The sequence below is a fragment of the Neovison vison genome, chromosome 2 (genome assembly GCF_020171115.1).
Source record: "Neovison vison isolate M4711 chromosome 2, ASM_NN_V1, whole genome shotgun sequence".
NCBI lineage: Eukaryota > Metazoa > Chordata > Mammalia > Carnivora > Mustelidae > Neogale > Neogale vison.
This window is the reverse complement of record NC_058092.1, coordinates 116,056,088-116,083,383: the sequence shown is the minus strand read 5'-3', so window position 1 is coordinate 116,083,383 and position 27,296 is coordinate 116,056,088.

The following is a 27,296-nucleotide window of genomic DNA, read 5'->3' as shown; positions in this document are numbered from 1 at the left end:
AGATGTTTGCTCACACTGGAGTTCATGTCTATGATGACCGAAAAATGGAGGGGTGGCGTCAAGAGACCATAGAGGATTTCCCACGCTGAGGCTTGTGAGATTCTCCAAACAGCAAGGTTTCCTTCTACCGGACAGGGGGAGTGTGGTTTGTTTGCTCCAGGGTAGCCCATGTGGAAAGTTTGAGGAGCAGAGCTCTCTGGCATGGATGCCTGGATAGCACACCTCCATTGACAATTGCAGCTGAGGAACATGTTAGGTTTGTTTTGGTGGCTCTTGGGCGAAGTTCCAAGGTCTTGATTTGACATGGAATATATTGCAGATGGGTCACAATGCTGAATTGTTACCACAGAGATCTTAGAATGTGCCTGTTGATAAAGTTCCCTGCAGGACTCTCCTACGCTGAGGGTTTGGCACAGGTCAAAGAGCATGGTTCCCTTCTGTATACAGGAGTTGTTCTGCTGTGTGGCTCATGGACCACATGTTGCATCATAAGTTGGTATTCCAGAACAGGACCCTGAGGACAGATGCCTGAAAATATAATCTAGGATTCTGATGAGGTCCTAGGGGCATGCCAGTTTCAATCTTCTGACTCAGGACCATTGACATTGCTGTCTGCCTGGATGTAGGTGAACAGGGAGCTTCATATGGCATACTTGCGTCTGTAGCAGCCGCAAATATTGGGGTGGCCTCAGGGGCCTTGCAGGTTTCTCCTAATTTGAAATATTTGGATAACTGTGATGGGCACCGTTTCCTTGGGAATTGCAGGCATAGTCCTGTGATGTGATTCCAGAGACACCATCTTGGAGGGCATGTAAACCATGGTTTTGGGAGAGAAGTCTGCAAACACAAATTCAGGTTAGGGTTAGTGGCGAGGTGATCGTAGGCCCAATGCGTAGACTTGGAGGGCAGATCGTCAGGAACTGTAATTAGGGTGACTGGAAGGCAGTGGCACAGGCTTTTATATCTGGATTGTGTGTCCAGGATGGCCTCGGAATTCAGCTGTGGTCTCATGGGTTCATGGGAGATTTTTCCTCTCTAAGGATCCTAGTGGCTCCACATAGTTTGGTGGTTTTTTCGTGGAAGGGAAGAGTGCTGTTTTCCTTCTTAGGGGTGCCCCAAAAAAGAATTCCAGAGATGGGCCTCGGTCTGTTTGCCTGGAAAATCCCACAGAGTTGGGATTTGGGTCTAGGGGTGTACCAGGCCTGCAATGCGGGATTCTGGTGGTGCCACTGAGAGGGCTTGTATAAAAGCATGCTCAGGCTGAGGGTCTCAATGCCTGTTTGTGTCCAGGACGGGCCTCAGTAGTGGTCATGGTCTCATTGGCCAAGAAGCTGGCTCCCATTGTGAGAGTTGGATAACCATCTCAACAGCCAGGTTTCCTGTCAGGGTGAAGGACAAGTTCTCTATTATGCTTCCCGTTCCCCCACTCACAGAGATTCAAGCAAAAGTCTAGCGACATGTGCCCCAATACCAAATATGGTAGAGATGATGGACGTGGGCCATTGCCAGTCTCACATGCTGGATATGGGGCCTGATCTCTGGGAGGCTGACTAGGTCGGATCTCAGGCTCTGTCAGACACATCACTAGTGGCCAAAACTGCCTGTAAATCGGGGTTCACTTGAGGGCCGAGCAGATTGATCCTCATGTGGGGTTTCTGGGCAGACTCACCAGGCACTTCTTCTTTCTATGGGGAAGGCAGAATGCTGCATTGTGGCTCCAGAATTCCCTATCAGGAGGGCTTGGGGACCAGAAGGGTGAGGGTGGAATTGTAAAGAGTAGCTACGGTTAAATTCAGTGCCAAGCAGAAGGCAGTTCCAATGTGTAGCAGCTTATTTGAGATATCCAGCACCTGAGTAAGGGCGGATGTCAGATGTTTACTGACACTGGAGCTTGTGAGTATATGACTGACAAGTGGAGGAGTGGCATCAGGAGGCCATGGAGGATTTCCCACGCTGAGGCTTGTGAGATGCTCCAAACAGCAAGGTTTCCTTCTACTAGACAGCTGGAGTCTGGTGTGTTTGCTCTGGGTTCCCCTATGTGGAAAGTTTGTGTAGCAGAGCTCTCCCGCTTGGATGCCTGGAAGGCACACTTCCATTCTCCATTGCAGCTGAGGAACATGGCAGGTTTGTTCTGGTGGCTCTTGGGCCACCAGAAAGCAGGTTCAGGCTGAGGGTCAAGAACAGGCCTCTGAAGACAGATGCCTGAAAACCTAATCTAGTGTTTCAGTGAAGTCCTAGTGTCATGTCAGGTTCAATCATCTGACTCAGGACCATTGACTTGGGTGTCTGCCTGGAGGTAGGTGATCAGGGTATTTCAGACTGCGCATTTGCATCCAGAGCAGCCTCCAATATTGGGGTGGGCTCAGGGGCATTGCAGGTTTCTCAAAATCTGGAGGCTTTAGACCACTGTGATAAGCACAGTTTCCTTGGGCATGGCAGGATCAGTCCTGTGGTGCAGCTCCAGAAACCCCAACCTGTAGGTCATGTGAGCTGTGGTTTTGGGAGAGATGTCTCTAAAAACGAACTTGGGTTGGGATTAGAGGTGAGGTGATCGCAGGCCCAGTGCATAGACCTGGAGGGCAACTGGTCAGGAACTGTAATTCGGGTGACTCGAAGGCATTAGCACAGGCTATTGTATCTGGATTGTGTGTCCTGGATGGCCTCAGAATGCAGGTGTGGTTTCACGGGTCCATGGGAGATTTTTCCTCTCCAAGGATCCTGTCGGCTCCCCATAGTTTGGTGGCTTTTTCATGGAAGGGAAGAGTGCTGTTCTCCATCTTATGTGTGCCCCACAACAGGAATTCCAGAGATGGGCTCTGGGTCTGGTGCCAAGCCATTTACACCAAGGGTTAGGATTTCGGCCTAGAGGCTTCCGGGGACTGCAATGCGGGATCCTGGTGGGGCAACTGAGAGGGTTTGTTTGAAAGCAGGCTAAGGCTGAGGGTCACAATGTCTGCTTGTGCCCAGGGGGCCCTCATGAGTGGGTATGGTCTCATTGCCCATGCAAATGGCTCCTACCCTATGGGTTGGACACCTAATCCAAAAGACAAGTTTCCTGCCCAGGTGAAGGAGGAGTTCTCTATTGTGCTTCAGGTTCCCCTATGGCAGGTATTCCATGAAAGGTCTGGGGATAGATGCCTGAATACCAAGGATGGGTTAAGATGTCAGATTTGGATCAAGGCTGGTCTCACATGCTGGGTACGGGTCCCGCTCTCTGGGTGGTTGACGCTAAGTCTGGCTCAGACTCTTTCAAACACAACACTAGTGGCCAGTGCAGCCTATAAAACGGGGTTCCCTCGAGGGTCAAGCCAATGATCCTCATGTGGGGTTTCTAAGCAGACTCACCAGGCACTTCTTCTTTCTATGGGTAGTGAAGAAGGCTGCGTTTTGGCTCCAGAATTCCCTATCAAGAGGGATTGGGAAAAAAAAGGGTTTGGGGACCAGTAGGGTGAGGATGGAATTGTAAAACCAAGCTATGGTTAAATTCAATGCCAAGCAAAAGGCATAATCAGTGTGCAGCGGCTGACTCGAGATATCCAGCACCTGAGTCAGGGCAGATGTCAGATGGTTGCTCACGCTGGCGTTTGTGTCTATGATGACCGGCAAATGCATGGGTGACGTCAAGAGGCCATGGAGGTTTTCCCACGCCGGGGCTTCTGAGATGCTCTAAACAGTAAGGTTTCCTTCTACCGGACAGGGCTAGTCTGGTTTGTTTCCTCCAGTATCCACCATGTGGAATGTTTGTGTAGCAGAGCACTCCCACATGGATGCCTGTAAAGGACATATACATTGACCACTGCAGCTGAGGGACATAGCAGGTTCTCTCTGGTGGCACTGGGGCAAAGTACCAAGGCCTTGAGTTGACATGAAGTCTCATGAAGATGGGTCACAATGCTGGTTTGTTACCAGGGAGATCTTAGAATGTGTTGGTGGCTAAGGGGACGTGCAGGATTCATCTACGCTGAGGGTTTGGCACAGGTCCAAGGGCACAGCTTCCTTCTGGGGACAGGAAATGTTCTGTTGTGTGTCTCAGGGACCACATGTTGTATCATAAGTTGGTAATCCAGAATAGGCCACTGAGGGCAGATCCCTGAAAACCAAATCTAGGGTTCCAATGAAGTCCTAGGGTTTGTCAGGTTCAATCTTCTGACTCAGGATCATTGACTTGGGTTTCTGCCTTGAGGGCATGTGAGCCATGGTTTTGGGTGAGAAGTCTGCAAACACAAATCGGGTTAGGGTTAGTTGCGAGGTGTTTGCAGGCCCAATGCATAGACCTGGAAGTCAGCTCATAAGGAACTGTAATTGGGGTGACTAGAAGGCGGTAGCACAGGCTTTTCTATCTGGATTGTGAGTCCAGGATGGCCTCAGAATGCAGGTGTGGTCTCCTGGCCCCATGGGAAATTTTTCCTTTCTAACGATCCTGGTGGCTCCCCATAGTTTGGTGGCTTTTTCTGGGAAAGAAAGATGCTGTTTGCCATCTTCATGGTGTCCCCAAACAGGGATTCCAGAGAGGGGCTCTGGGTCTGGGCACCTGGAAAATCCCATCAAGTGTTAGGATATGGGCCTAGGGGCATAACGGGCCTGTAATGTGGGATCCTGGTGGTGCAACTGAGAGAGCTTGTTTGATAGCATGCTCAGACTGAGGGTAACAATGCCTGTTTGTGCCCGGGCTGCCCTCAGGAGTGGGCGTGGTCTCATTGGCCGTGCAGCTGGCAACCACTCTGAGGGTTGGACACCCATCCCATCAGCCAGGTTTCCTGCCATGAGGAAGGAGGAGTTTTATATTGTGCATCAGGTTCCCCCAATGGCAGGGATTCCAGCAGAGGTCTTGGGATAGGTGCATGAATACAAAGGATGGGTAGAGATTACGGCCCTGAGCCATTGCTTCTTCTCACATGCTGGATATAGGGTCTGCTCTCAGGGTGGCTGACACTAGTTCGGGTCTGGCTCTGTCAGAACAGCACCATTGGCCAGTGCGGCCTATAAATCGGTGTTCCCTCGAGGGCCGAGCCAATTGATCCTCATGTGGGGTTTCTGGGCAGACTCATAAGGCCCTTATTCTCTCTATGGGGAAAGCAGAATGCTGCGCTTTGACTCCAGAATTCCCTATCAAGAGGGCTTGGGGACCAAACGGGTGAGGATGGAATTTTAAACACAACGTACGGTTCAATTCAGTGCCAAGTGAAAGGTAGTTCCAATGTGCAGCAGCTGATTCGGGATATCCAGCACCTGAGTAAGGGGGGAGGTCAGAAGTTTGCTTACGCTTGCGTTTGTGTCTATGATGCCTGACAAATGGAGGGGTGGTGTCACGGCTTCCTTCTGGGGACAGGAGATGTTCTGTTGTGGGGAAGGGGACCACATGTTATATCATCAGTTGGTATTCCAGGATAGGCCTCTGAGGACAGATTCCTGAAAACCTAATCTAGTGTTCCAGTGTGGTCCTAGGGGCATATAAGCTTTAAATGTCAGACTCAGGACCATTGACTTGGGTGTCTGCCTGGATGTAGGTGATCAGGGTGTTTCAGAATGCGCATTTGCGTCCTGAGCGGCCTCCACTATTGGGATGGTCTCAGGCGCCTTGGAGGTTTCTCCTAATCTGGAATGTTTGTGCAACTGTGCCAGGCACAGTTTCCTTGGAGATGGCAGGCACAGTCCTCTGGTGTGGCTCCAGAGACCCCATCCTGGAGGGAATGTGAGCCACGGTTTTGAGAGAGAAGTCTGCAAACGCAAATTTGGGTTAGAGTTAGTGGCGAGGTGATCGCAGACCCAGCTCGGCACAAAATGTAAATCCGGTGACTCAAAGAAGGTAGCAGGAGCTTCTGTATCTGGATTGTATGTCCAGGATGGCCTTGGAATGAAGGTGTGGTCTTATGGGTCCATGGGAGATTTTTCCTCTCTAAGGATTGTGGCAGATCCGAATAGTTTGGTGACATTCTTGGGGAAGGGAAGAGTGCTGTTTCCCATCTTATGGGTGCCCCAAAACAGGGATTCCAGAGACGGGCTCTGGGTCAGGGTGCCTGGAAAATTCCACCAAGTGTTAGGGTTTGGGTCTAGAGGCATACCAGGCCTGCAATACGGGATCCTAGAGATGCAACTGACAGCGTTTGTTTGAAAGCATGCTTAGGCTGCGGGTCACAATGCCTGCTTATGCCCAGGGTGGCCCTCATGAGTGGGCGTGTTCTCATTCCCAATGCAGCTCTCTCCCACTCTGAGTGTTGGACACCCATCCCAACAGCCACATTACCTACCATGGAAAAGGAGGAGTTCTCTATTGTGCTGCAGGTTCCCCCATTGGCAGGGATTCCAGCAAAGGTATTGGAACGGATGCCTGAATAACAAAGATGGGTAGCGATGACGGACCTGGTCCATGGCCGATTTTTCATGATGGATATGAGCCCAGCCTTCTGAGTGTCTGACACTGGGTCGGGGCTCAGGCTCTATCAGACACAGCAGTAGTGGCCAGGGAATCCTATAATCTGGGGTTCCCTCGAGGACCGAGCAGATTGATCCTCAGGTGGAGTTTTTGTGCAGACTCAATAGGGCCTTCTTCTTTCTATGTGAAGGCAGAAAGCTGCGTTGTGGCTCCAGAATTCCCTATCAAGAGGGCTTGGTACCAGTAGGGTGAGGATGGAATTGTAAACCCAAGCTACGGTTAAATTCAATGGCAAGCAAAAGGTATTTCCAGTGTGCAGCACCTGATTCCAGATATCGAGAACCTGAGTAAGGGTGTATGTCAGATGTTTGCTCATCCTGGAGTTTGTGTCTAAGACGATTGACAAATGGAGGGGTGGTGTCTATAGGCCATGGAGGTTTTCCCACCCTGAGGCTTGTGAGATGCTCCTAACGACAAGGTTTCCATCTACTGGACAGGGGGAGTCTGGTTTGATTGCTCCAGGGTCCCCCATGTATAAAGCTTGAGTAGCAGAGCACTCTCTCATGGATGCCTGGAAAGCACACCTCCATTTGCCATTGCAGCTGAGGAACATGACAGGTTCGTTCTGGTGGCTCTGGGGTGAAGTACCAAGGACTTGAGTTGACATGGAGTCTCATGAAGATGGGTCACAATGCGGGTTTTTTACCAGTGAGATCTTAGAATGTGCTGGTGGCTAAGTGGCAGTTCAGGATTCATCTACCCTGAACATTTGACACAGGTCCAAGAGAACGGCTTCCTTCTGGGGAAAGGAGATGTTCTGTTGTGTTGCTCAGGGACCACATGTTGTATCATATATTGTATAACAGAACAGGCATCTGAGGACAGATTCTGGAAACCTAGTCTAGGTTTCCAATGAAGTCCTAGGGGCATGTCAGATTCAATCTTGACTCAGGAGCTTTGTCTTGGGTGCATGGATGAAGTTGATCAGGCTGTTTCAGAATGTGCATTTGCATAGATAGTGGCCTCCAATATTGGGGTGGGCTCAGGGGCCTTGCAGGTTTCTTCTTATCTTGGGGGGTTGGGCAACTGTGACGAGAAAGTTTCCTTGTGATTGCAGGCACAGTCTGTGGTGTGGATCCAGAGACCCCATCCTGGATGGCATGTGAGCCATGGTTTTGGGAGAGAAGTCTGCAAACACAAACTTGGCTTAGTGTTAATGGTGATGTAATTGCAGGCCCAATGAATAGACCTGAAGGGCAGCTCATCAGGAACTGTAAATCGGGTGACTGGAAGTCGGTGGCACAGGCTTTTGCATATGGATTGTGTGTCCAGGATGGTCTCAGAATGCAGGTGTGGTCCCATGGGTCCATGGGAGATTTGTCCTATCAAGGATCCTGGTGGCCCCCCATAGTTTGGTGGCTTTCACTTGGAAGCGAAGAGTGCTGTTTTCCATCTTACAGGTGCCCCAAAACAGGGATTTCAGAGATGGGCTCTGTGTCCGGGCACCTCGAAAATCCCAGAAGGGTTTGGATTTGGGACTGGAGCTTACCAGGCCTGCAATTCAGGATCCTGGAGGTGCCACTGAGAGCATTTGTTTGAAATTATTCTCAGGCTGAGGGTCACAATGCCTGCTTCTGGACAGGGCGGACCTCATGAGTGGGCATGGTCTCATTGGCCATGCAGCTGGCTCCCACTCTGACAGTTAGACACCCATCCCAACAGCCAGGATTCCTGCCATGTGGTAGGAGGAGTTCTCTATTGTGCTTCAGGTTCCTCCATTAGCAATAATTCCAGCAAAGGTCTGGGGACAGATGCCTGAATACCAAGGATGGGTAGAGATGACAGCTCTGGGCCATGGCCAGTCTCACATGCTGGATATGGGCCTCACTCTCTGGGTGGCTGACACTAGGTCGGGGTTCAGGCTCTGTCAGACTCAGCACTAGTGGCCAGGGAAGCATATAAATTGGGGTTTCCTCGAGGGCCGGCAGATTGATCCTCATATAGAGTTTCTCGGCAGACTCATGAGGCCCTTATTTTTCTATGGGGAAGTCAGAATGCTGTGTTGTGGCTCCAGAATTCCCTATCAAGTGGGCTTGGACAACAGTCGGGTGAGGATGCAATTGTAAACACAAGCGAAGGTTAAATTCAGTGTCAAGCAGAAAGAAGTTCCAGTGTACAGCGGCTAATTCGAGATATCCCACACCTGAATAAGGACTGAGTAAGGACGGAGAGTAAGGACGGAGATCAGACGGAGATCAGATGTCCAGAGATCACGCTGGAGCTTGTGTCTATGTTGACCGACAAATGGAGGGGTGGCGTCAGGAGGCCATGGAGGATTTCCCACGCTGGGGCTTGTGAGATGATCCAAACAGCTAGGTTTCCTTCTACTGGACAGGGGAAGTCTGGTTTGTTTGCTCCAGGGTCCCCCATGTGCAATGTTTGGGAAGCAGAGCACTCCCACATGGATGTCTGAAAAACACGTCCATTGACCACTGCAGCTGAGGAACATAGCAGGTTCTCTCTGGTGGCTCTGGGGCGAAGTACCAAGACCTTAAGTTGACATGGAGTCTCATGAAGATGGGTCACAATGCTGGTTTGCTGCCAGGGAGATCTAAGAATGTGCTGGTGGCTAAGGGGCCGTGCAGGATTCATCTACCCTGAGGGTTTGACACAGGTCCAAGAGCACAGCTTCCATCTAGGGACAGGAGATGTTGTGTTGTCAGGTCCAGGGACCACATTTTGTATCATAAGTTGTAATACAGAAAAGGCCTTTGAGGACAGATGCCTGAAAACCTAATCTAGGGTTCCAATGAAGTCCTAGGGGTTGTCAGGTTCAATCTTCTGACTCAGGCCCTTTGACTTTGGTGTCTGCCTTGATGGAGGTGATCAGATTGTTTCAGACAGCGCATTTGCATCAAGAGAGGCCTCTAATATTGTGGTGGGCTCAGGGTTCTTGCAGGTTTCTCCTAATCTGGAGGGTTTCAGCAATTGTGATGGGCACAGTTTCCTTGCGGTGGCAGGCCCAGTCCTTAGTGTGACTCCAGAGACCCCATCCTGGAAGGCTTGTGAGCCATGGTTTTGGGAAAGAAGTCTGCAAACATAAACTCGAGTTAGGTTAGTGGCGAGGTGATTGCAAGTCCAGTGCAAAGACCTGGAGTGCAGCTTGTCAGGATATGTAAATTGGGAACCTCGAAGGCTGTAGCACAGTCGTTTTTATCTGGATTTTGTGTCCAGGATGGCTTCGGAGTGCAGGTCTAGTCTCATGCGTCCATGGGAGACTTTTCCTCTCTAAGGCTCCCAGTCATTTGGTGGCTTTGTCAGGGAAGGGAAGAGTGCTGTTTTCCACCTTAGGGGTGCCCCAAAATAGGGATTCCCAAAATGGGCTCTGGATTAGGGAACCTTGAATATCCCAGCATGGGTTAGAATTTGGGGCTAGGGGCGTACCAGGTAGGCCTGCAGTGCGGGATCTGGTGGTTCAACTGAGAGGACCACAAGGCTGGTTTTTTACCAGGGAGAGCTTAGAATGTGCTGGTGGTTAAGATGCCATTCATTATTCTCCTACCCTGAGCGTTTGGCACAGGTTGAAGAGCACAGATTCCTTCTGGGGACAAGAGATGTTCTGTTGTGTGGCTCAGGGACACCATGTTGTAACAACTTTACAGTATTCCAGAACAGGCCCCTGAGGACAGATGCCTGAAAACCCAATCTAGTGTTCCAATGTGGTGCTAGGGGCATGTCAGTTTCAATCTTCTGGCTCAGAACCATTGACTTGGCTGTCTGCCTGGATGTAGTTGAACAGGTTGTTTCAGAATGCACATTTGCATCCAGAGCAGCCGCTAATATTGTTGTGGGCTCAAGGACCATGCAGGTTTTTTCTAATCTGGAAGGTTTGGGCAACCATGTCAGGCACAATTTCCTTGGAGATAGCAGGAACAGTCCTGTGGTTTGGCTTGAGAGAGCCGACCCTGGAGGGCTTGTATGCCATGGTTTTGGGAGAGAAGTCTGCAAACACAAATTTGTGTACGGTTAGTGGCGAGGTGATCTCAGGCCCAATGGGTAGACCTCGAGGGCAGCTCATCAGGAACTGTAATTAGGGTGACGAGAAGGTGGTAGCACAGGCTTTTGTATCTGGATTGTGTGTCCAGGATGTCCTTGGAATGCAGGTGTGTTCTTATGGTTCCATGGGAGAGTTTTCCTCTCTAATGATCCTGGTGGCTCCCAATAGTTTGGTGGCTTTATCGGGGAAGGGAAGAGTGATAATTTCCATCTTAGGGATGCCTCAAAACAGGGATTCCAGAGTCAGGCTCTGGGTCTGGGCGCCTGGAATATCCCATCTGGTGTTAGTATTTGAGACTAGGGGAGTACCAGGCCTGCAATGCGGTATCCTAGTGGTGCAAATGATAGGGCTTGTTTGGAATCATGCTCTGGCTTAGGGGCACAATGCCTGTTTGTCCCCAGGGTGGCTCCCATGAGTGACTGTGGTCTCATGGGCCATGCAGCTGGTTCCCACTCTGAGGGTTGGACACCCATCTCAACAGTCAGGTTTCCTGCCATCAGGAAGGAGGAGTACTCCTGAGCTTCAGGTTTCCCCATAGGCATTGATTTGAGCTATGGTCTGGAGAGAGATGCCTGAATATCCAGGTTGAGTAGATGTGATGGCTTCGGGCCACAACAGGGTCCACCTGCAGGATATGGGGCCCACTGTCTGCATGGCTTACCGGAGGTCGTGGCTCATACCATGTCAGACAAAGCCTCAGTGCCCATGGTGGACCTTGATATTAGGGTGCCATCGAGGGCCATGCTGGTGGATTCTCATGTAGTGTTTCTGGGCAGATGCACCAGGCACTACTTCTTTCTGTGGGGCAGGCAGAATTCTGCATCATGGCTTCAGAATTCCCTATCAAATGGTTTTGGTTACCAGAAGGCTGAGGTTGGATTTATAAACACAAAGTTCGGTTTTTCAGTGCCAAGCAGATGGCAGTTCCAGTGTGCAGTGGCTGACTCGAGATATCCTATACCTGAATAATGGTGGAAGTCAGATGTTTGCTCACCCTGGAATTTTTGTCTATGATGACTGCCAAATGGAGGGGTGATGTCACGAGTTCATGGAGGATTTCCCACACTGGGGCTTGTGAGATGCTCCAAACAGTAAGGTTTCCTTCTATGGGACAAGGGGATTCTGGTTTGGTTGCTCCAGTGTCCCCCATATGGAAAGTTTTGGTAGCAGAGCTCTCCTGCATATCTGCCTGGAAAGCAAAACTCCATTGACCATCGCAGCTGAGGAACATGGCAAGTTCGGTCTGGTGGCTCTGGGGCGAAGTTCCAAGCAGCCTGAGCTTACGTGGAGTTTCATGCTGTTGGATGACAATGCTAGTTTGTATCCAGGGAGACGTTAGAATGTAGGGGTGGTCAGGGGCCATGCAGGATTCTCCTACACTGAATCTTGGACATAGCTACCAAAAGCAAGGTATCCTTCTAGTGACAAGAGGGATTCTGCTGTGTTTCTCAGGGACCACATGTTGGAATATAAGTTGATATTGGAGAAGAGGCTTCTGGGAACAGATGCCTGAAAATCTAAGCAAGGGTATCAATGAAATCCTAAGGGCATGTCAGGTTAAATCTTCGGACTCAGAGCTTTTTACTTTTATGTCTGGCAGGAGGCAGGTTCTCATTGTGTGTCAGAATGCGCACATGGGTCCAGAGCATTCTTCAAAATAAGTTCAGCTCAGAGGCTTTGTACTTTGCTTCATAACTTCAGGGTTTGGGCAACAGTAAAGAGTGGACATTCCTTTGGGAGAGTAGGCACAATCATTCTGTGTTGCACCAGAGACCCCATCCGGGAAGGCATGTGATCCAGGGCTTTGGGGACAGAAATCTACAAACGTGATCTAGGGTTACGGTGAGGGCTGAGGTGGTTACAGACCCAATCTGTAAGCCCTGAGGGCATCTCATAGTGTACTGAAGTTAAAGTGTCATAGAGGCGGTAGTGCAGGCTTTTCTGTCTGGATTGTGTGTGCAGGATGGTCGCAAAATGTAAGGGTGTCTTCATGGGGCCATGGGAGATTTCTCATCTCTGGGGATTCTGCCCAGCTCCCAAGAGTTTTGTGTCTCAGGGGGAAGGTAATACTGCTGTTTTCCGTCAGTGGACCCCCACAAGAGGTATCCAAAAGACAGATCCTGGGTCTGCGAACCTGGAAAACACAAACAAAGGTGAGGATTTGGACCTAGGAACCTGGCAGGCCTGCTCTGCACGCTCCTAGTCCAGCTACCGAGGGGGTTTGTTTGAAAGCAGGCTCACGCTGAGGATCACGATGTCTCTTTGTGCCCAAGGTGGCTCCCATGAGTGACCTTGGTCTCATGGGCCATGCAGCTGATTCCCACTCTGAGGGTTGGACACCCATCTCAACAGACAGTTTTCCTGCCATCGGGAATGAGTACTCTTGTGCTTAAGGTTCCCCTATAGGCAGGGATTTGAGCTACGGTCTGGGTTGAGTAGAGATGACAGTTTTAGGCCACGGAATTTCCCACCTGCAGGATACGGAGCCCACTGTCTGCATGCCTGATTAGAGGTCGTGGCTCGGGCTGTGTCAGACAGACCCTGAGTGCCCATGGCGTACTATGATATTAGGGTGCTGTAGAGGGCCGTGCAGATTGATCCTCATGTGGGATATCTGGGCAGACTCAGCAGGCAATTCTTCTTTCTATGGGGTAGGCAGAATGATGCGTTGTAGCTCCAGAATTCCCTATCAAGAGGGTCTGTGGACCAGGAGGTTGAGGATGGAATTGTAAACACAAGCTATGGTTAAATTCAGTGCCAAGCAGAAGACAGTTCCAGTGTGCAGTGGCTGATTAGATATATCCAGCACTGAGAAGGGCAGATGTCAGATACTTGCACACACTGGAGTTTGTGTCTCTGATGACCACCAAATGGATGGGATGCCTCAAGAGGCCATGGAGGATTTCCCACACTGCTGCTTGTGAGACACTCCAAACAACAAGGTTTCCTTGTACGGGACAGGGGGCTTCTGGTTTGTTTGCTCCACTGTCCCCCATATGGGAAGTTTTGGTAGCAGAGCTCTCCTGCATGGATGACTGAAAAGCACAACTCCATTGACCATTGCAGCTGAGGAACAGGGCAGGTTCGACCTGGTGCCTCTGGGGCAAAGCTCCAAGAGGCCTGAGTTGACATGGAGTTTTATGCTGTTGGATCACAGTGCTGGTTTGTATTCAGGGTGACATTAGAATGTTGGGGTGGTAGGGGCCCATGCAGGATTCACCTACACTGAGTCTTGGACACAACTACCAAAAGCAACATATCCTTCTGGGGACAGGAGGTGTTCTGTTGTGTGACTCGGAGACCACATGTTGGAATACAAGTTGGTATTGGGTAAGAGGCCGCTGGGGATAGGCACCTGAAGACCTAAGCTCGGGTATCAATGAAGACATAGAGGCATGTCAGGTTCAATCTTCTGACTCAGGGCCTTTGACATGGATGTCTGCCTGGAGGCAGGTGCCCATTGTGTGTCAGAATGCACCTTTGGGTTCAGAGTTTTCCTTGGAATTGAGGTGGGCTCTGGGGCTTTGTACTTTGTTCCTAAACTTCAGGGTTTTGGCAACAGTGAAGGGAAGAATTTTCTTCGGGAGGGTATGCACACTTGTCTGGTGTGGCTCCAGAGACCCCATTCTGGAGGGCATGTGGGCCTGGGTTTTGGAGACAGAAATCTGCGAACATGCACTAAGGATAGCGTGAGGGCCGAGCCCAATCTGCAGGCCCTGTGGACAGCTCATAGTGTACTGAAATTAAGGAGTCATAGAGGTGGTAGCACAGGCTTTTCTGTCTGGATTGTGTGTCCAGAAAGTTTGCAAAATGTAGTGGAGCCTTCATGGGGTCATGGGAGATTCTTCATCTCTGGGGATTCTGCCCAGGTCCCAAGTGTTTGGTGTCTCTGGGGGAAGGGAAGACTGCTGTTTTCCATTTCAGGGGACTTCCAAAAAAGGGATTCCAGAGACAGGTTTTGGGTCTTGGTACCAGAGGAACATGAACGATGGTGAGCATTTGTCCCTAGGGATATGCTGGTCCACTCTGTGGGCTCCTGGTCCAGCTTCCAAGGGGGTTTGTTTGAAAGCAGGCTCACGCTGAGGGTCACAATGCCTGTTTGTACCCAGGGCGGCTCCCTTGAGTGACTGTGGTCCCATGGGCCATGCAGCTTTTTCCCACTCTGAGTGTTGGATACCCATCTCAACAGCCAGGTTTCCTGCCATCAGGAATAAGGAGTACTCCTGTGCTTCAGCTTCCCCCATAGGCTGGGATTTGAGCTACAGTCTGGGAAGAGATGCCTGAATATCCATGTTGAGTAGATGTGACTGCTTCGGGCCATAGCAGGTCCCACCTACAGGATATGGCGCCCACTGTCTGCGTGGCTGACTGAGGGTCATGGCTCAGGCTGTATCAGACAGAGTCTGAGTGCTCATGGCGGCCTAAGATATTAGGGTCCCGTCGAGGGCCATTCTGGTGTATCCTAATGTGGGGTTTCTGGGCAGACTCACCAGACACTTCTTCTTTCTGTGGGGCTGGCTGAATTCTACACCGTGGCTTGAGAATTTCCGATCAAGAGTGTTTGTTGGCCAGGAGGCTGAGGATGGAATTATAAACACAAGCTACATTTAAATTTAGTGCCAAGCAGAAAGCAGTTCCAGTGCTCAGCGGTTGATTCTAGATATTCTGTAATTGAGGAAGGGCAGATGTCAGATGTTTGCTCACACTGAAGTTTGTGTCTATGGTGACCATCAAATGGAGGGGTGGTGCCCGGGGCCATGGAGGATTTCCCAAGGTGTGGCTTGTGAGATGCTCCAAAAAGTAAGTTTTCCTTGTACTGGACAGGGGACGTCTGTTTTTTTTGCTCCAGAGTCCCCCATATGGAAAGTTTTGGTTGCAGAGCTCTCCCACATGAATGCATGGAAAGCACAACTCCATTGACCATTGCATCTGAGCAATATGGTAGGGTCGATCTGGTGGCTCTGGGGTGAAGTCCCAAGAGGCAAGACTTGATGGAGTTTCATACTGTTGGATCACAATGGTGATTGGTATACAAGGGGACGTTGGAATGTTGTAGTGGTCAGGGGGCCATGCAGGATTCTCCTACACTGAGTCTAGGACACAGATGTCAAGAGCAAGGTATCCTTTTGGGGACAGGAGTGGTTCTGTTGTGTGGCTCAAGGACCACATGTTGGAATATATGTTGGTATTGGAGAACAGGCCTCTGGGGACAGGTGCCTAAAAATCTAAACTAGGGTATCAATGACCTATAGTCATGGCAGGTACAACTTCTGACTCAGGGCCTTTGACCTGGTTGTCTTCCTGGAGATAGGTGCTCACTGTGTGTCATAATGTGCATTTGGGTCCAGTGCGTTCTTCAAAATTGAAGTGGGCTCAGGGGATTTGTACTTTGCTCGTAATCTTCAGGGTTTGGGCAACCGTGAAGGGCAGAGTTTCCTTTAGGAGGGTAGGCACAGTCATCCAGTGTGTCTTCAGAGACCCCATCCTGGGGGCATGTGGGCAGGGGCTTTCGTGACAGAAATCTGCAAAGATGCACTAGGGATAGGGTGAGGGCTGAGGTGATCAGAGGGATGATCTGCAGGCCCTGAGTGCAGCTTATAGTGTACTGAAATTAACATGTCATGGAGGCAGTAGCAAAGGTTTTTCTATCTGGATTGTGTGTCCACGAACGGTCGCAAAATGTAGGGGTGACTTCATTGGTCCATGAGAGATTCTTCGTCTCTGGAGATTCTGCTCGGATCCCAAGAGTTTGGTGTCTCTTGGGGAAAGGAAGACTGCTGTTTTCCGTCTCAGGGGACCCCCAAATGAGGGATTCCAGGGACAGGTTCTGGGTCTGGGCCCCTGGAAAACACCAATGAGGTGAGGATTGGGCCCTAGGGAATTCACAGGCACAGTCTGTGAGCTCCTGGTCCAGCTACCGAGGGAGTTTGTTTTGAAGCAGGCTCACGCTGAGGGTCACAATGCCTGTTTGTGCCCAGGGTGGCTCCCATGAGTAACCATGGCCTCATGGACCATTCAGATGGTTCCACTCTGAGGATTGGACACCCATCTCAATAGCCAGGTTTCCTGACATCGGGAAGCAGGAGTACTCAGGTGCATCAGGTTCCCCCATATTCAGGGATTTGAGCTATTATCTGGGGAGAGATGCCTGAATATTCAGGTTGAGTAGATGTGACGGCTTCGGGCCATGGCAGGTAGCACCTAGGATATGGGGCCCACTGTCTGCATGGTTGACTGGAGGTCGTGGCTCAGGCTGTGTCAGATAGAGCATCAGTGCCCATGGCAGTCTAAGATATTAGGGTACTGTCAAGGGCCATGCAGGTGGATCCTCATATGGGTTTTCTGTGCAAACTCACCAGGAACTTCTTCTTCTGTGGGGCAGGCAAATGCTGTGTTATGGCTCAAGAATTCCCTATCAAGAGGACTTGGGGACAAGGAGGGTAAAAATGGAATTGTAAAGCCATGGCTAAATTCAATGCCAAGCGGAAGGCAGTTCCAGTGTACAGTGGCTGATTTGAGATATCCAGCACCTGAGTAAGGGTGGATGTCAGATGTTTGCTCACACTGGAGTTTGTGCCTATGATGACCGCCAAATGGAGGGGTGGGGTCACGAGGCCATGGAGGATTTCCCACACTGGGGCTTGTGAGATGCTCCAAACAGCAAGATTTCCTTGTACTGGAGAGGGGGAGTCTGATTTGTTTACTCCAGTGTCCCCTATATGGAAAGTTTGGTATCAGAGTTGTCCCTCATGGATGCCTGAAATCACAACTCCATTGACCATTGCAGATGAGGAACATGGCATGGTTGATCTGGTACCTCTGGGATGAAGTTCCAAGTGGCCTGAATTGAGTTGGAGTTTCATGCTGTTGGATCACAATCCTGGTTGGTATCCAGGGAGACATTAGAATATTGAGGTGGTCAGGGGCAATACAGGATTCTCGTACACTGAGTTTTGGACACAGCTACCAAGAGCAAAGTATGCTTCTGGGGACAGAAGGGGTTCTGTAGTGTGGTGCAGGGACCACGGGTTTGAGTATGAGTTGGTATTGGGGAACAGGCCTCTGGGGACAGGCGCCTGAAGATCTCAACTAGGGTATCAATGAAGTCCTAGAGGCATGTCAGGTTTAATCTTCTGACTCAAGGCCTTGACTTGGATGTATGCCTGGAGGCAGGTGCTAATTGTGTGTCAAATGCACATTAGGGTCAGGGTGTTCTTCAAAATTGATTTTGGCTCAGGGACTTGTACTTTGCTCCTAAGCTTCAGGGTTTGAACTACCGTGAAGGGCAGAGTTTTCTTTCAGAGGTTATGCTCACTTGTCCGATGTGGCACCAGAGGCCCCATCCTGGAGGGCATGTGGGCCAGGGTTTTGGGGACAGAATACTTCAAACACAAACTAGGGTTAGGGTGAGGGCCGAGGTGATCACACTACCAATCAGCAGGCCCTGTGGGCACCTCACAGAGTACTGAAATTAAGGTGTCATGGAGGCGGTAGGGCAAGCTTTTCTGTCTGGATTGTGTGTCTAAAAAGGTCGCAAAATGTAGGGGAGGCTTCATGGGGCCATGGGAGAATCTTCGTCTTGGGGATTCTGCCCAGATCCCGAGAATTTGGTGACTTGGTGGGGGGAAGGGAAGACTGCTGTTTACCATCTCAGGGGACCCCCAAAAGATGGATTCCAGAAAAAGGTTCATGGACTTCGCAATTGGAAAACACGATCGTGTGTGAGGATTTGGCCCTAGGGACCTGGCATGCCTGCTCTGTGGGCTTCTGGTCCAGCTACCGAGGGGGTTTGTTTCAAAGTAGGCTCACACTGAGAGTTAGAATGCCTGTTTGTGCCCGGGGAGGCTCCCATGTGTGAGTGTGGTCTCATGGGCCATGCAGCTATTTCCCACTCTGAGGGTTGGACACCCATCTCAACAGGCAGGTTTCCTCCCATTGGGAAGAAGGAGTACTCCTATGCTTCAGGTTTCCCCATAGGCAGAAATTTCAGCTATGGTCTGGGGAGAGAGGCCTGAATATCCAGGTTGTGTAGATGTGACAGCTTAGGGTCATGGCAGGTCCCACACGTAGGGTATGGGGCCCACTGTCCACATGCCTAACTGCAGGTCATGGTTCAGGCAGTGTCAGACAGAGCCTCAGTACCCATGGTGGTCTATGATATTAGGGAGCTGTCTAGAGCCAGGCAGGTGGATCCTAATGTGGGGTTTTTGGGCAGTCTTACAAGGCACTTCTTCTTTCTGTGGGGCAGGCAGAATGCTGCATTGTGGCTAAAGAATTTCCAATCAAAAGGGCGTGGGCAAAAGGATGGTGACGATGGAATTGTAAACATAAGCTACGGTTAAATTTAGTGCCAAGTGGAAGGAAGTTCCAGTGTGCCCCGGATGATACGAGATATCCAGCACCAGAGTAAGGGTGGATATCAGATGTTTGCTCACACTAGAGTTTGTGTCTATGATGACTGCCAAATGGAGGAGTGGCGTCTCAAGGCCATGGAGGATTTCACACCCTGTGACTTGTGAGATGCTCCAAACAGCACGCTTTCCTTCTACTGGACAGGTGGAGTCTAGTTTGTTTGCTCCAGGGTCCTCCATATGGAAAGTTTGTGTAGCAGAGCTCTCTCTCATGGATGCCTGAAAGCACAACTCCACTGACTACTGCAGCTGAGGCACATGGCAGGTTTGATCTGATGCCTCTGAGGCAACGTTCCAAGTGACCCGAGTTGACATGGAGTTTCATGCTGTCAGGTCACAATTCTGGTTGGTATCCAGGGATACGTTAGAATGTTGGGGTGGTCTTGGGGCAATGCAGGATTCTCCTACACTGAGTCTTGGACACAGTTACCAAGAGCAAGGTATCCTTGTGGTGACAGGAGGGGATCTGTTGTGTGGCGTAGGGACCACATGTTGGAATAAAAGTTGGTATTGGGTAACAGGCCCCTGGTGACAGGCACCTGAAAACGTAAGCTCAGGTATTGATGAAGTCCTATAGACCTGTCAGGTTCAATCTTCTGACTAAGGTCTTTGACTTGGATGTCTGCCTGGAGGCAGGTGCTCATTGTGTGTCAGAATGTGCATTTAGGTCCAGAGCGTGACTAGAGATTGAGGTGGGCTCAGGGGCTTTGTAATTTGCTCCTAATCTTCAGGGTTTAGGCAACTGTATGGGGAAGACATTCCTTCGGGAGCATAGTGACAGTTGTCCGGTGTGGGACCAGAGACCGCATCCTGGAGGGCATGTGGGTCAGCTTTTTGGGGACAGAAATCTGCAAAAGCAAACTAGAGTTAGGGTGAGAGCTTTGGTGATTAGAGGCCCAATCTGCAGGCCCTGGGGGCAGCTCATACAGTACTGAAATTAAGGTGTCATGAAGGCAGTAGGGCAGGCTTTTCTGTCTGGATTGTGTGTCTAGGACGGTCGCAAAATGTAGGTTAGGCTTCATGGTGCAATGGGAGATTCTTCCTCTCTGGGTATTCTGCCCAGCTCCCAAGTGTTTGGTGTCTCTAGGGTAAGGGAAGACTGGGGTTTTCCGTCTCAGAGGACCCCCAAAAGAGGGATTCCAGAGACAGGTTCTAGGTCTGGGCACCTGGCAAACACAAACGAGGATGAGGATTTGGCCCTAGGGACCTGGCAGGCCCACTCTGTGGGCTCCTGGTCCAGCTACTGAGGGGGTTTGTTTGAAAGCAGGATCATGCTGTGGGTCCCAGTGCCTGTTTGTGCCCAGGGTGCCTACCATGAGAAGCCATGGTCACATGGGCCATGCAGCTGGTTCCCACTCTGAGGGTTGGACACCCATCTCAACAGCCAGTTTTCCTGCCATCTGGAAGGAGGAGTACTCCTGTGCATCAGGTTCCCCCATATTCAGGAATTTGAGCTATGTTCTGGGGAGAGATGCCTGTATATCCAGGTTGAGTATATGTGACGGCTTGGGGCCAATGCAGGTGGCACCAGCAGGTTATGGTGCCCACTCTCCTAGTGCCTGACTGGAGGTCGTGACTCAGGCTGTGTCAGACAGAGCCTGAGTGCCCATGGCAGCCTGTGATATTAGGATGCCGTTGATGGCCTTGCAGGTGGATCCTCATGTGGGGTTTCTGGGCAGACTCAGTAGTCACATCTTCTTTCTGTGGGGTAGGTAGAAAACTGCGTTCTGGACCCAGAGTTCCCTATCAAGAGGGATTGGGGACCAGGAGTGTGAGGTTGGAATGGTAAACACAAGCTACGGTTCAATTCAGTGCCAAGCGAAGGCAGTTCCAGTGTTCAGTGGCTTATTTGAGATTCCAGCACCTGTGTTAGGGTGGATATCAGAAGTTTGTTCATACTAGAGTTTGTGTCTATGATGACTGCCAAAAAGAGGGGTAGTGTCACGAGGCCATGGAGGATTTCCCATGCCGGAGCTTGTGAGATGCTCCAAACAGCAAGTTTCCTTCTAATGGACAGGGGGAGTCTGCTTTGTTTGCTCCAGGGTACCCCATATGGAAAGTTTGGTAGCAGAACACTCTCACATGGATGCCTGGAAAGCATACCTCCACTGACCATTGCAGCTGAGGAACATGACAGTTTTGATCTGGTGGTTCTAGGGCGAAGTTCCAGGAGGCCTGAGATGACATGGAGTTTCATGCTCTTGGATCACAATGTTGGTTTGTATCCAGGGAGACATTAGAATGTTGGGGTGATCAGGGGCCATGCAGGATTCTCTTACACTGAGTCTTGGACAGAGCTACAAAGAGCAAGGTATACTTCTGGGGACAGGAGGGGTTCTGTTGTGTGGCTCAGTGACCACATGTTGGAATATAAGTTGGTATTGGAGAAGAGGCCTCTGGGGACAGGCGCCTGAAAATCTCAACAAGGGTTTCGATGAAGTCCTAGAGGCATGCCAGGTTTAATCTTCTGACTCAGGGACTTCCACTTGGATGTATGCCTGGAGGCAGGTGCTCATTGTATGTCAGAATGCGCATTTGGGTCCAGAGAATTCTTCAAAATTGAGGTGGGCTCATGGGCTTTGTACATCGCTCCTAATCTTCAGGGTTTGGGCAACAGTGAAGGGCAGTTTCTTGCGGGAGGGTAGGAACACTCATCCAGTGTGGGACCAGAGGCCCCATCCTGGAGGGCCTCTGGGCCAGGCCTTTGGTGATAGAAATCTGCAAATGCGAACTAGGGTTAGGGTGAGGGCCAAGGTGATCATGGGCCCTATCTGCAGGTGCTAAGGGTAACTCATGGGGTACTGAAATTAATGTGTAATGGAGGCAGAAGTGGAGGCTTTTCTGCCGCGATTGTTTTTCCAGGACACTCGCAAAATGTAGGGGTGACTTCATGAGGCCATGGGAGATACTTCGTCTCTGTGGATTCTACCCAACTCACAAGTGTTTGGTGTCTCTGGGACGAGAGAATATTGCTCTTTTCTGTCTCAGGGGAACCCCAAAAGAGGGATTCCAGAGACAGGTTCTTGATCTGGATGCCAGGAGAACACAAACGATGGTGAACATCTGGCCCTAGGGACCTGAAGGCCCGATCTGCAGGCTCCCGGTCCAGCTTCCAAGGGGGTTTGTTTGAAAGCAGTGTCATGCTGAGGATCACAATGCCTGTTTGTTCCCATGGCGTCTCCCATGAGTGACCGTGTTCTCATGGGCCATGCAGCTCGTTCCCACTCTGAGGGTTGGACACCCATCTCCACAGCCAGGTTTCCTGATATCGGGAATAAGGAGTACTATTGTGCTTCTCGTTCCCCCATAGGCAGGGATTTGAGATACAATCTGGGAAAGATGCCTGAATACCCATGTTGAATAGAGATGATGGTTTCAGGCTATGGCAGGTCCCACCTGTAGGATATGGGGTCCATGGCCTGCGTGGCTGTCTGGAGTCGTAGCTCAGGCTGTGTCAGACAGAGCCTGAGTGCCCATGGCAGCCTATGATATTAAGGTGTTGTCGAGGGCCAGGCAGGTGGATCTTCATGTGGGATTTCAGGCAGACACAACTGGCATGTCTTCTTTCTGTGGTGTAGGCAGAATGCTGTGTTGTGGCACCAGAGTTCCCTATTAAGAGGGTTTGAGACCAGGAGGGTGAGGATGAAATTTTAAACACGAGCTATGGTTAAATTCAGTGCCAAGCAGGAGGCAGTTCCAGTGTGCAGCGGCTGATTCAAGATATCCAGCACCTGAGTTAGGGCGGAGGTCAGATGTTTCTTCACACTGCAGTTTGTGTCTACAAAGACCGCCAAATGGAGGGGTGGCATCATGAGGTCATGGAGGATTTCCCACCCTGGGGCTTGTGCGATGCTCCAAGCAGCAAGGTTTCCTTCTTCGGGACAGGGGGAGTCTGCATTGTTTGTTCCAGTTTATCCCATATGGGAAGTTTGGGTGCAGAGCTATCCTGCATGGATGCCTGAAAAGCAGAACTTCATTGACCATGCAGTTGAAGAACATGGCAGGTTCGATCTGGTGGCTTTGGGGCGAAGTACCAAGTGGCCTTAGTTGACATGGAGTTTCATGCTGTTGGATTACAATGCTGGTTTGTATCCAGGGAGACATTAGAATGTTGGGGTTGTCAGGGGCCATGCATGTTTCTCCTACACTGAGTCTTGGACACAGCTACCAAGAGAAAGGTATCCTTCTGGGGACAGGAGGGGTTCTGTTGTGTGGCTCAGGGACCACATGTTTGCATTTAACTTGGTATTGGAGAACAGGCCTCTGGGGACACTCTCCTGAAAATCTCAACAAGGGTACCAATGAAGTCCTAGAGGCATGCCAGGTTTAATCTTCTGAATCAGGGCGTTTGACTTGGATGTCTACTTGGAGGCAGGTGCTCATTGTGTGACAGAATGCACACGTGGGTCCAGAGCATTCTTGGAATTGAGGTGGGCTCAAGGGCTTTGTACTTTGCTTCTAATCTTCAGGGTTTGGGTAACAGTGAAAGGCAGTTTCCTTTGGGAGGGTAGGCACACTCTTCCCTCCACCCTGGAGGCATGTGGGCCAGGCCTTTGGGGACACAAATCTGCAAACGCAAATTTGAGTTTGGGTGAGGGCCGAGGTGATCACTGGCCAAATCTGCCAGGCCCTGATGGTAGCTCTTAGAGTACTGAATTTAAGGTGTCATGGAGGCGGAAGCAGAGGCTTTCTGTCTGGATTCTTTTTCCAAAACACTCGCCAAAGGTAGGGGTGACTTCATGAAGGCATGGGAGATTCTCTTCCCTGGGGATTCCACCCAGCTCATAAGTGTTTGGTGTCTCTGGAGAAGGGAAGACTGCTGCTTTCCATCTCAAGGGACCCTTAAAAGAGGGATCCCAGAGACCGGTTCTTGGTCAAAAGTGAAGGGCAGTTTTTTTGAGGAGCGCAGACACACTCGTCTGGTTTGGGACTAGAGGCACCATCCTGGAGGGTGTATGGGCCAGGGCTTTGGGGACAGAAATAGCAAACACGAACTAGCGTTAGGATGAGGGCTGAGGTGTTCAAAGACCGAGCAGCAGGCTCTCAGGGCAGCTCATAGTGTACTGAAATTAAGGCGTCATGGAGGCTGTATCGCAGGCTTTTCTGTCGGGATTGTGTGTCCAGGACAGTCGCAATAGGTAGGGGAGGCTTCATGAGGCCATGGGAGATTCTTCGTCTCTGGGGATTCTACCCAGCTCCGAAGTGTTTGGTGTCTCTCAGAGAAGGAAAGACTGCTGTTTTCTGTCTCAGGGGACCCCTAAAGAGGAATTCGAGAGAGAGGTTCTGTGTCTGGGTGCCTGGAAAACACAAACGAGGGTGAGTATTTTGTCCTAGGGACCTGGCAGGCCCACTCTGTGGGCTCCTGGTCTAGCTACTGAGGGTGTTTGTTTGTAAGCAGGCTCACGCTGAGGGTCACAATGCCTGTTCGTGCCCAGGGCTTCTCCCATGAGAGACCATAGTCTCATGGGCCATGCAGCTGGTTCCTACTCTGTGGGTTGGGAAGGAGGAGTACTCTTGTGTGTCAGGTTCCCCCATAGGCATGGATTTGAGCTATGGTCTGAGACAGAGGCCTGAATATCCAGGTTGAGTAGAGATGTTGGTTTTGGGCCACAGGAAGTCCCACCTGCAGGATATGTGGCCTACTGTCTGGGTGGCTGACTGGAGGTCATGGCTCTGGATGTGTCAGACTGAGCCTTGGTGCCCATGGCAACCTATGATATTACAGTGCCATTGAGGGCCAAAGAGGTAGATCCTCATGTGTGGTTTTGGACACAATTACCAGGCATATCTTCTTTTCATGGGGCAGGCGGAAAGCTGTGTTATGTCTCCAGAATTCCCTATTAAGAGGGCTTGTGGACCAGGAGGGTGAGGATGGAATTGTAAACACAAGCTACTGTTAAAGTCAGTGCACAGCGGAAGGCAGTTCCAGTGTGCAACGGCTGATTCAAGTTATCCAGCACCTGAGTAAGGGCGGATGTCAGATGTTTGCTCACACTGGAGGTTGTGTCTATGATGACCGACAAATGGTGGGGTGTCATCAAGAGGCCATAGAGGAAGATGGCGGGGTACTAGGAAGAGGCATCTTTTCAGCTGGTACCCCAAAGTGAGCTGATTACCTACCAAAGAACTCCGATCACCCATGAAATCAGCCTGAGATCAGAATTATACACGTCTGGATCTCTACAGGGGCAGAAGACACCAGTGAGCAGGTAAAGTGGAATGGGAACGGCGGACTGATATCAGAAGATAAACAAAAGGGGGAGAGAGCCACCAGAGGCCACCAGTGGGAAAGTAATACCCCAATACGAGCGAGAGTGCCCTGCGTCTGGGGACCAGCATTAACTTGGAGACTGGTTGAAAGCACTCCAAAAGAGCAAAGGATTGCGGGGGGAAATTGTGGGAATCGGGGCGGCTAGGGACAGGGGCTTAAGTCCCCGGTCCCAGACGGCCTCCCCAGCGTGGAGGCAGAGAGAGTGCGGCGGAGAAACCAGCTCCTGGTCCCTAAGCCGCCAGCGCGCCCCAGAGCGCAGGGGTTCCGGCTCCTGTGAGGGGATGGGAGCTGTGCCGGTCTGCAGAACGCGCGCTAGCCCTACCACAAACCTTGAGATGTGCGCGCACGTCCATCGAGCTCTCCTGGGTCACTAAGGCCCGGGGGCGCTTCTTGACCCGCGACATTGTTTCAAAGTCTAAGCCGCGCGTGCGCGAAAATCTTCCCAGGACAGAGGCGCGCAAAAGCCCAGCCTGCGGCTTACGGACCAGCGCCCTGTTCTCAGTGCCCCAGACGCGCGCCCGACCCACAGCCACCTCTGAAAAGAGGTGCGCGCAAGCCGGGCACTCCCATCCCCGGCCGGCGGCAAAATCTCAGTGTGCGATCCCTGCTTGGAACCTCTCTGGCGGTCAGGAGCTCCCAGACAGCCGCCACTGCCTTGGCTTTGGGGACGAGCAAAAGATACTGCGCCCCCAGGGACTGCAACTTGGAAACTGCATTGCCAGCATCCAAGGGGGAATTTATTCAGCTTCTGCACCCAGATTGAGGCTTCTCTCTGAGACGGAGATCAGGAAGTGTTCCAGGGTGCACCTTGACTGCACCAGACTTGATACATCCAGCTACATCTGTTCAGTCTTCTCCCACCAAAATGACTAGGAGGAGGAATGCCCAAAAGAAGAAAAATACAGAGGATGGACCTTCTACAACAGAGCTAACGGCTATCAACATAGACAATATGTCGGAAAGAGAATTCAGGCTAACAATTATCCAGGCAATAGCTAGGTTGGAGAAAGCCATGGATGACCAAACAGAATTGATTAGGGCCGAACTGAAAGCGACCAGACAGGATGTTCACAATGTTAGGGCGGAGCTTAAAGCTACCAGGGAGGAGGTCCACAATGCTCTCAATGAGTTCCAATCTAATCTAAACTCTCTCAAAGCTAGGGTAACTGAGACAGAAGATGGAATTAGTGATCTGGAAGACAAACAGATAGAGAGAAAGGATCAGGAAGAAGCCTGGAACAAACAGCTTAGATCCCACGAAAGCAGAATCAGGGAAATAAATTATGCCATGAAGCATTCCAACGTCAGAATTATTGGAATTCCTGAAGGGGAGGAGAAAGAAAGAAATCTAGAAGATATCGGAACAAGTCCTTCATGAAAATTTTCCGAATCTTGCGAATGAAACCAGCGTTCATGTAATAGAGGCTGAACGGTCTCCACCCAAGATTATACATTCCAAAAAAACATCACGACACCTGATAGTCAAATTGAGAAATTATAATTGTGGGTATAATCTCTTGAAAGCCACCAGGGCAAAGAGGCTCCTTACTTACAGAGGGAAGCCCATCAGAATAACGTCAGACCTGTCCACAGAGACCTGGCAAGCCAGAAGAGGCTGGCAAGATATATTCAGGGCACTAAATGAGAAGAACATGCAGCCAAGAATACTTTATCCAGCAAGACTGACATTCAAAATGGATAGAGAGATAAAGAGTTTTCAAGACCGGCAAGGCTTAAAAGACTATGCAACCACCAAGCCGACACTGCAGGAAATATTAAGGGGGGTTCTATAAAAGAGGAAAAATCCCAAGAATAGCATTGAACAGAAATATAGAGACAGTCTACGGAAAGAAAGACTTCAAAGGTAACTCGATGTCAATAAAAACGTATCTATCAATAATCACTCTCAATGTGAATGGCCTAAATGCACCCATAAAACGGCACAGGGTTGCAGATTGGATAAAACGACAGGACCCATCCATATGTTGTCTACAAGAGACCCATTTTGAACTTAAAGATACACGCAGACTGAAAGTGAAGGGGTGGAGAAGCATCTTTCATGCCAATGGGACTCAAAAGAAGGCTGGGGTAGCGATTCTCATATCAGATAAATTAGACTTCAAACTAAAGACTGTAGTCAGAGATACAGAAGGACACTACATAATCCTTAAAGGGACTATCCAC